This window comes from Carcharhinus amblyrhynchos, chromosome 18 (genome assembly GCF_965287045.1).
Source record: "Carcharhinus amblyrhynchos chromosome 18, sCarAmb.v2.hapA, whole genome shotgun sequence".
NCBI lineage: Eukaryota > Metazoa > Chordata > Chondrichthyes > Carcharhiniformes > Carcharhinidae > Carcharhinus > Carcharhinus amblyrhynchos.
In genome coordinates, this window is record NC_137341.1 from 24,624,319 (window position 1) to 24,634,619 (window position 10,301).

Sequence of the window (10,301 nt, forward strand, 5' to 3'; positions counted from 1 at the left end):
TGTCTTCTTCCTAAGAGAGGACTCCAGCCCCTTGGGTGATTGCTCCCTCTAAGTTCCAATTGGACTGTCAAACCAGGTGACTTTCTTTTGCGTGTTGCCCTTAAAGGGATAATCACTAAAACTGTCACACTAGGTTAAATCAGTTTGCATGCTGATATCCTCAGCCTGTATGGTAACTCCTATAGACCATGCATGTATTCCAATTGGAGGTATTACAACTAGAGGTAGTCTAAAGTAAATGGGATGTGAGGTTGTTTTGTTGCAATTGATAAGGCATCACTAAGAATGGAAGGAGCTTTATCCTTGGGGGGCGGGTGGGGGAGAAGGAAACCATTGCCATAAATAATTCCAGGGGTAAGATTACTATTTTAATGAAAAATAGGAGGAATCCCACTTTCTCTCCATAATTAAGAAGTTGTTATTGGGATCACATTCCTGGAGATCCATCATTAATGGACCATTAATTACAAAGGAAAGAAGGCATTCTGCAGTCCTCTTTTGAAAGAGGAAATTGAGTCCCTTTGAATTTCTGATTCAGTTAATTAGTGTAAAAATTTACATTTGTTTCAAAACAGTCTGTGCTCATTTTATAGCTCCAGTGTTATGAGAGACAGATGCAATGGACACACAGGGACTCCCATTGAGCCTAATGACAGCTTAAATCTGAAGACTTTGGCACAATCCGCTATATCTGATAGAACTGAGTGTACCTTATATCCTCTCCAATGTTTCACATTTAAAGAATTCCATAGTTACACATCATTTTTACCTATAGATGTGTTGACGTTTAGAAACAAAAAAATTATTTTACTTGTTTTATGCTCATTAGGGAGATTTAAGCATGAAATTTCAGGCATCAGCATTGAACACTCTCAAAGCAGCTTCACCATGGATTAGTTACAGAGTAAAGCTCCATTTACATTGTCCCATTGAACACTGCAAGGCCAGGTACAGCACTGATTATGTATAGAGTAAAACTCCCTGTATGCTGCCCAATGAAACATTCTCCAGAGGAGAGAAAAAACATTGTAAAGATAGCAGAAAAAGCATGAAAATCTAATACTGCCAATTACTACCTAAATCAGCCGCTTCCCACTCATTATGAAAGTTTTGGGACATTAAGTGACATTTACCTTTCGATGAAAGTGGATGCTGGAAATCTGAAATAAAAACAGAAAATGTTGGATAAACTCAGCATGTCCAGCAGCATCTGTAGAGGGAAACTTAGTTAACATTTTTGGACTAAAGGACCATTCCATAGAACTGAAGAAAGGCAAACATGTAAAGAATTATATAGCTGGAAAGGGGGCAGAGGACGTGGGGCAGAATAGACAAAGGATAGGTCAGGGAAAAGGAGATAAATTTGTCGACATAAGACAAATGAAAGTGTTAATGGTGCCAGTAAGGAATAAGAGTACTAATAGTGGCAAAAGGTAGGATAGCTGAATGTGTTAATGGAAGCAACTGAATAGCAGGAGACAGGTGGCCACATAGAGGAGGGATGGGGCAGGGAGCTGAAAAACAACTAACAACAAACTACAAAAGGTGGAGGGAGAATTTTATTGTCTAAAATTGTTGAACTCAATATTGAGTCCAGGAAGCTGTAACGTACCTACTCGTACCTACAACGCAGTTTGCGTTGAGCATTGCTGGAACATCGCAGCAGGGCTAGGATGGACTTGTGGGTTCAAGAGCAAGATGCTGAGTTGAAATGGCAAGCGATCGAAAGGTTTGGGTCACGCTTGTCGACTGAATGAAGGTGCTCCACAAAGCAGTGACCCTCTAATCATTAAAGGTGGCAAGTCAGGTGGAGAGAGCAGTTAGTAAAGCATATAGTATTCTGGGCTTTGTTAATAGGTGCATAGAATACAACAGCCAGGAAGTTAGCCGTCTTTTGGAATATTGCATACAGTTCGAAGGTAGACCCTATAGGAAGGATATGAACGCATTGGAGAGATTTATAAGAATAGTTCCAGAGGTGAAAAACTGAGTTATGATGATATATTGGAGAGCTGGTGCACACACAATGGATCAAATGGCTTCCTTCTGTGCTGTAACAGTTCTGATTTGAGGCATGGTAACTTGAGCCTTTGATATTGATTAGAGATCCAGGAAGGGGAATTGGGGCGCACAGGCAGCTGTTGGTGAATTAACGGAGCCTGCAAAACATTCTGGTTGGCAAGCAACAACTAGTGAAGCGCCACAGGGTTCAGTTCTTGGTCCCCAAGTATCTACTATCTATATCTTAAGAGGCATGTGGATGGTGTGTGATTAGGAAAGGAATAGAGGGATACAGACCGAATAAGAGCAGAAGGTTGTTTTAAGTTTAGTTGGGGCATCATGTTTGGCACAGGCTTGGAGGGCCGAACGGTCTGTTACTCTCCTGTACTTTTTTGTTCTTCTTTGTCTATATAAATGACTTGGAGGCATGGATAGCATGTACTACAGCCAAATTTGCAAATGATGCCAAAATAGGTGAGAGCAAGATGCGATGAGGGAATAAGAAATTTACAAATGGTTATGGATAGGTTAGATAAGTGGGCCAAGAATTGGCACATAGAATTTATCATGGATAAGTGTGACACTATCCATTTTGGTTAGAGGAATAAAAAGACAACTTAATACCTAAATGGAGAGATATTTCAAAACGCTTTGGTGCAGAGGGATCTGGGAGTCCTTGTGTAAGAACTATAAAAAGTTTGTATGCAAACAGGTAATAAGAAAGCAAATGGAATAGAGTATAAAAGTAGGGAATTGGTGAGACTGGAGTACTGTGCACAGTTTTGATCCCCTTACTTGAGGAAGGATGTAAGTACATTAGAGGTGGTTCAGGGAAGGTTCACTAGATTGATTCTAGAATTTGTCATATGAAGAGAGATGGGACAGTTTAGGTCCATAGTTGCTGGAGTTTAGATGGGTGAGAGGTGATCTAATAGAGGTATAAAAGATGCTGAAGGGGATTGACAGGGTAGACGTAGAGCAAAAGTCCTTGTTGGCCTAACATTTTAGAAAGTCCATAATTTTATGCAAAGGGGTGGCAGATTGAAAACAGTAATGAGGAGGAATAACTTCATTCAGAGAGTCATGAATCTGTGGAATACTATCCTCTAGAGTACAGTGGATGCTGAAGCACTGAACACATTTAAGGTGGAGGTTTCCAATTGGTGGTGGGATGAATGGTTAAGGGCACTGGGTGAGAAGGTGGAGATGAGCTCGAGATGAATCATAGAATCTATATCTTAAGAGGCGTATGGATGGTCTGTGAACAGGGAAGGAATAGAGGGATACTGACCAAATAAGGACAGAAGGGTCCTGATCTTGAGGGGGATAGATAGAGTGGACGTGCAGAGACTATTTCCTTGGATGGATGTAGCTGTTACTTGAGGGCATAACTATAAGGTTCATGGTGGGAGATATAGGAGGGATGTCCGAGGTAGATTCTTCACTGAGTGGTTGGGGTGTGGAATGGACTGCCTGCTGTGATAGTGGAGCCTGACACTTTAGGAACTTTCAAACAGTTATTGGATAGGCACATGGAGCACATCAGAATGTTAGGGAGTGGGATAGTTTGATCTTGGGTTTGGACATAGCTCGGCACAACGTTGAGGGCTGAAGGGCCTGTACTGTGCTATACTGTTCTATGTTCTAGAATCCCTACAGTGCAGAAGGAGGCCATTGAGCCCATCGAGCCTGGACCAATAACAATCCCACACAGGCCTTATCCCCGTAACCCCATGTGTTTACCCTTCTAGTCCTCCTGACACTAAGGGGCAACTTAGCATGGCCAATCAACCTAGTCTGCATATCTTTAGACTGTGAGAGCAAATCCATGCACAGGCAGTGACTCAAGGCCAGAATTGAACTGGGTCCATGGTGCTGTGAGGTAGTAGAGCCATGGTCATATTGAATGGCGGAGCTGGCTCAGAGGGCTATTCCTGCTCCTAATTCTTATGTTCTTGGTGATTTTCCCACTGTATTGCACCCAGCACAGATTGCTTTGGAGTTGAGTGGGGTGAGAGAATTGCAGATGAGGTCTAGTGCACTCATCACCTGCACAAAACTCCATTGGAATCCTCCCAGTTGCTATGCCTAGGCATAATCTGGTTTTCATCCAATAAGGATAAGAACCAGATTAGCACATGAGCTTAACCTGTTTGAGGCTGGATACTTCCTGTTCCCGGGGATCGCTGTCCTTGGACGCAGTGGGAACCTGGTGAGAACCACTGCTGGTCTTCACAAACGGAGAACAGACATGATGGCCACGCTGGGAAGGGGGTGGTGGGTTTGAAGGCTATTGTAGCCCCTGTGTGGACATGCTCATGGCTGGGCAGTGCCAACTGGTCCCCAGCAGTGGCCTCACGAAGAGGGGTGATGGAGGGGGTCATGACGCTGGGCGAGGGGAATTACGACTGACCCAATGCTTGCTGAATTATTGGGGAGCTGCGTGGGGGAAAATGTCTTCAATGAGGGGGGGCTCCCTGATGTCCATGGAGGGAGGGGACACTTACTACCTCGTCTTACTAGTAGATCGGCATGGGATGCAAGACAATCTGAACCATGCCCGATGTCATGCCATTTCCATTCTTCTCAGCCACTTTTTCTTGACTTGAACCACTTTGCTCCAAAAATGGTGTGACACTTATTAGCATGTATTTGAATGGATTTCAATGTCATAAGCATGGTTCAGGCATGGCAGTGACCAAGGCAAGTGAGGTGGCAAGTACCAACCTTTGGGGTGCAGGGGAGTCACAGCCGTTGCTATGTTGTGGGGTGGGGAGGCTTGCGTGGTTGCTGGTGTTTTGGGGAGTGCCTGCTGGTCTGGGATTCTCAGGCCAGGGGTCATCGCTGCCTTGGGACTCATTATGCACAATTCCCCATGCCTGCTGACCAACTCCTGAGTGATGTCATATGCAGACAAATCCCAACCCCACAAATGTCACACTGGTTACCCTGCCAGCTGTCTGCTGGACAGGCTCTGTGGCTGATTGCTGACATTCCATGCCTGGCCCCACTAACAGTAACAGGAATCAGATTTGGTAGCTGTTGCCCCATTCAAATATTACCACGGCTTCTAACACTGCATGGTGCTACCTTCGATGGGAACCCATTTCCTGCTAGTCATGAGGGTGCTTCCCCAATGTTTATCCAAACTGTTTGCCATTCCTGGAAGCCACTGCACAGATGTACATGATCTCTTGTTCTAGATTGCTCCATAAGAGGAAACATTTGGTCTACGTTTATCAATTCCTTTTAAAATTTTGTTTACCTCGATCAGATCCTCTCTCGTTCTTCTAAACTCCAGCGAGTATATGCCAAACTGTTTAATCTCTCCTCATACGTTAACCCTTTCATCCCCGGAATCAATCTGGTGAACCTCTTATGAACTACCTCCAGTGCCACCACATCCTTCTTCAAATAGAACATAGAACATAGAACATTACAGCGCAGAACAGGCCCTTCGGCCCACGATGTTGCGCCGACCAGTTACAAAAACAATGACCCACTAGCCTATACCAATCCCTTTTCGTCCATAAACCTATCCAGAGATCTCTTAAACGCCCCCAAACTAGACGCATTTACAACTGCAGCAGGCAGGGCATTCCAATCCCTCACCACCCGCTGGGTAAAGAACCTACCCCTGACATCCGTCCTGTAGCTACCCCCCCTTAATTTAAAGCCATGCCCCCTCGTGCTAGCTTTCTCCATCCGAGGAAAAAGGCTATCACTATCCACCCTATCTAAACCTCTAATCATCTTATATGTTTCAATAAGATCCCCTCTTAGCCGCCTTCTTTCCAACGAAAACAACCCTAGATCCCTCAGTCTCTCCTCGTAGGACCTCCCCACCATACCAGGCAACATCCTAGTAAACCTCCTCTGCACCCTCTCCAATGCCTCCACATCCTTCTTGTAATGCGGGGACCAGAACTGCACACAGTACTCCAAGTGCGGCCGCACTAGAGTAGTGTACAGTTGCAACATTACACTGCGACTCCTAAATTCAATCCCCCTACCAATAAACGCCAAGACACCGTACGCCTTCTTGACAACCTTATCTACTTGATTCCCAACTTTCAGGGATCTATGTACACACACACCTAGATCCCTCTGTTCATCCACACTATTCAAAGTCCTCCCGTTAGCCCTATACTCGACACATCTGTTGCTCCTACCAAAGTGAATTACCTCACACTTCTCCGCATTAAATTCCATCCGCCACCTCTCGGCCCAGCTCTGCAACCTATCTAAGTCTCCCTGCAGACTATGACACCCTTCCTCACAATCTACCACACCTCCAACTTTGGTGTCATCAGCAAATTTACTAATCCACCCAACTATACCCTCATCCAGATCATTAATAAAAATTACAAACAACAGTGGCCCCAAAACAGATCCCTGAGGCACACCACTCGTAACTGCACTCCATGATGAATATTTACCATCCACCACCACCCTCTGTCTCCTATCTGATAGCCAATTCCTGATCCAACTTCCTAGATTACCCACAATCCCATACATCTGCATTTTCTGCAGAAGCCTACCATGGTGAACCTTATCGAACGCCTCACTAAAATCCATGTATACCACGTCAACTGCCTTACCCCCATCCACCTCTTTGGTCACCTTCTCAAAAAACTCAATAAGGTTAGTAAGGCACGACCTACCTGCTACAAAACCATGCTGACTATTTCTAATCAATTCATTACACTCCAAATAACTATAAATCCTATCCCTAATAATTTTTTCTAAAACCTTGCCCACAACAGAAGTAAGACTCACCGGTCTATAATTCCCGGCAAAGTCTCTGTTCCCCTTCTTAAACAATGGGACAACATTCGCTATCCTCCAATCCTCCGGGACTACACCAGAGACCAATGACGACCTGAAGATCTGAGCCAGAGGCTCTGCAATCACCTCTCTAGCCTCCCAGAGAATCCTAGGGTAGATCCCATCCGGACCAGGGGACTTATCTATTTTCAGCCCCTCAAGAATTTCCAGCACATCCTCTTTATCAACCGTAATACTGTCTATTTTACACCCCTGCAACCCAATGTCCTCCTCAGCTATATTCATGTCCCCCTGCGTGAACACCGAAGAGAAATATTGGTTCAATACTTCTCCAATCTCCTCCGGTTCCACACACAACTTCCCCCTGCTGTCTGTAACTGGCCCTAATCTTGCCCTGACCAACCTTCTGTTCTTGACATACCTATAGAACGCCTTAGGATTCTCCTTAATCCTATCAGCCAAAGTCTTCTCATGTCCTCTTTTAGCCCTTCTCAACTCACTCTTCAACTCCCTCCTAGCCAATCTAAAGCTTTCTAGTGCACTATCTGAGCCCTCCAATCTCATCCGAACATAAGCCTCCTTTTTCTTTTTAACCATCGACTCAACTCTTTTAGTGCACCACGGTTCCCTAGATCTACCAAATCCACCATGCCTGACAGGGACATACCTATCAAGGACTCGCAGTAGCTGCTCCTTGAAAAAACTCCACATTTCAGACGTTCCCAGTCCCTGTAATCCCCTAATCCAATCCATGCTTCCTAATTCACTCCTGATAGCCTCATAATCGCCCTTACCCCAGCTAAAATTGCTGACCCGAGGTTCATGCCTATCTCTTCCCATCACTAAGGTGAACGTAACCGAATTGTGGTCACTATCACCAAAATGCACACCAACTTCCAAGTCTAGCACCTGGTCTGGCTCATTTCCCAGCACCAAATCCAATATAGCCTCACCTCTAGTTGGCCTGTCTACATACTGAGACAAAAAACCTTCCTGCACGCTTTGTACAAACACTGACCCCTCTAGCGAGCTAGAACTATAGCAACTCCAATCAATATTCGTAAAGTTAAAGTCCCCCATAACAATTACCCTATTACTTTCACTCCTAACCAGGATTGTCTCTGCAATCCTTTCCTCAACCTCTCTAGAACTTTTAGGAGGTCTATAAAAGACTCCCAACAGGGTGACCTCTCCTCTCCTATTTCTAATCTCCGCCCATACCACCTCAACTGACAAGTCCTCATCAAACTTTCTCTCCGACACTGTGATACAGTCCTTGACTAGCAATGCTACCCCACCCCCCCTTCTACCTTCTTCTCTACTCCGACTAAAGCATTTGTACCCCGGAACCTGCAACATCCATTCCTGACCCTGCTCTATCCATGTCTCAGAAATGGCCACAACATCAAAGTCCCAGGTACTGATCCACGCTGCAAGTTCATCCACTTTATTGCGAATACTCCTCGCATTAAAGTACACGCATTTCAAACCCTGCTCCGCCCCACCCCCACTATGCCGTGCCTTGCATTCCCCAACTATGCCCCCCTCACTTTCACCCCCTTTCCTCACTATCCCTCCCCCCCCCTCCGAATCAGTTTAAACCTTCCTGCATCGCTTTTGCAAATTTACCCCCCAGGATATTGATTCCCCTCTGGTTCAGGTGTAGACCATCCCTCTTATAGAGGTCCCACCTTCCCCAGAATGAGCCCCAATTGCTCAAGTACCTGAACCCCTCCCTCCTGCACCATCCCCTCAGCCACGAGTTCAAACTTTCCCTCTCCCTATTCCTCTCTAAACTATCCCGTGGCACAGGCAAGAGTCCAGATATAACTACTCTTTCTGACTTCGCCTTTAGTTTCCACCCCAACTCCATAAATCTTTGCTTAATATCCCCTTCCCTTAATCTCCCTATGTCATGTGTCCCCACATGAACTATAACTTGGGGTTGATCTCCCTCTCCCCTAAGAGTCCTGAATACTCTGTCCGATACATCCTGGACCCCAGCCCCTGGTAGGCAACACACCAGCCCAGAGTCCCTACCCTTACCTCCAACTCTCCTATCCGTCCCCATAACTGTGGAGTCCCCAATCACGAGGCCCAATCTCTTACCCCTAACCACCTGAGGCTTGCCAATAGGCTCACCCCCAGAGACCTGCTCCCTTTGGCTATCCCCAGTTGATTTCTCCTCAACTGTAGCCTCCAGGACCGAGAACCTATTTTGGAGGGGAACAGCCCCAGGGGATTGTCCCCCCAACTGCTTTTTGCCCCTCTTCCTGGCAGTGACCCAAGACTTATTCCTAGGAGTGACTATCTCCTTATAACTCCTTTCTATGTCCGCCTCCACTTCCCGAATTATACGGAGCTCCTCTAATTCCCCTTCCAGCTCCTTTACACGCTCCTCCAGAAACTGCAATCTAACACACTTCCCACAAGTAAAATCACCTGAAACACTGTGGGAGTCCCTCACTACATACATCCCACAGGAGATGCAGCTTACAGCCTGAACTGCCATCCCTGAATCAATTACCAGCAGAAAAGTAAAAATATAAAAAAAAACTTCCCTCACACTTATAATTAGGTTAGAGGAGGTGGAAGGGTGGGATTCTCTACCAGTGTAGAGAATCGGGAATCCTCTCTGCACTAATTTATAGTGTTAGGGGCACGAGAAAAAAAAACTACAACTACCGGTAAGCGTCCTAGTGACGACTTCCGGTTTCTAACTAATTTAAAAAAAAACCGCCGAAACTCGCGACTTAACACTAAAAATAAAAAGTTAAACGGAATAAACAGAAAAATATACCTTATTTTTGCCTCCTCGCACGCCCAAAAATCGCTGCCTCTCGACTCAGCTCCACAGGAACAATAAGTAGACCAAAGGTGGACACACTACTCCAGATGTGTCTCACGAATTCCCTATACAATTGCAACAACAATTCTCTACTCTTGCACTCCAGTCGCTTTGCAACAAATGCCTACATCCCACTTGTCTTTTTTATTACATGCTGCACCTGCATTCTGATTTCCTGCGACCCATGAACATGGACACCCAGATTCCTCTGTCTGGATGTATTTTGAATCTGCTTTCCATTTAGGTAATTTTTTTCTGGACTTCACACTTATCCACATTAAACTCCATCTGCAATTTTGACCTATTCTCCTAGCCTATCTATATCCATCTGTAAAATCTTCATATGCTCTTCACTGACTGCTTTCCCATCTATTTTAGTACTGTCAGCAAATTTTGCTATGTTATACTCTGTTCCTAGGAATGATGGGAACCAGCAGGAAAATGGGTATGTTTCCCATCTTTTTTCATTCTCATGTGATCTTACGACCTCACCATACCAATATGCAAGTGGGATAAAGTTGAGATTGTGTGCCCTAAATGCAGAACAAATGAGAAAATGGGAGTTTGCTTGATGAATTTAAAAATTTTTATATTTTATAGCACTTAGTGCAAGAAACATTGCAGGGGGTGTAGAGCAGAGCATAACCCTGCTTGTGAAGCTGGC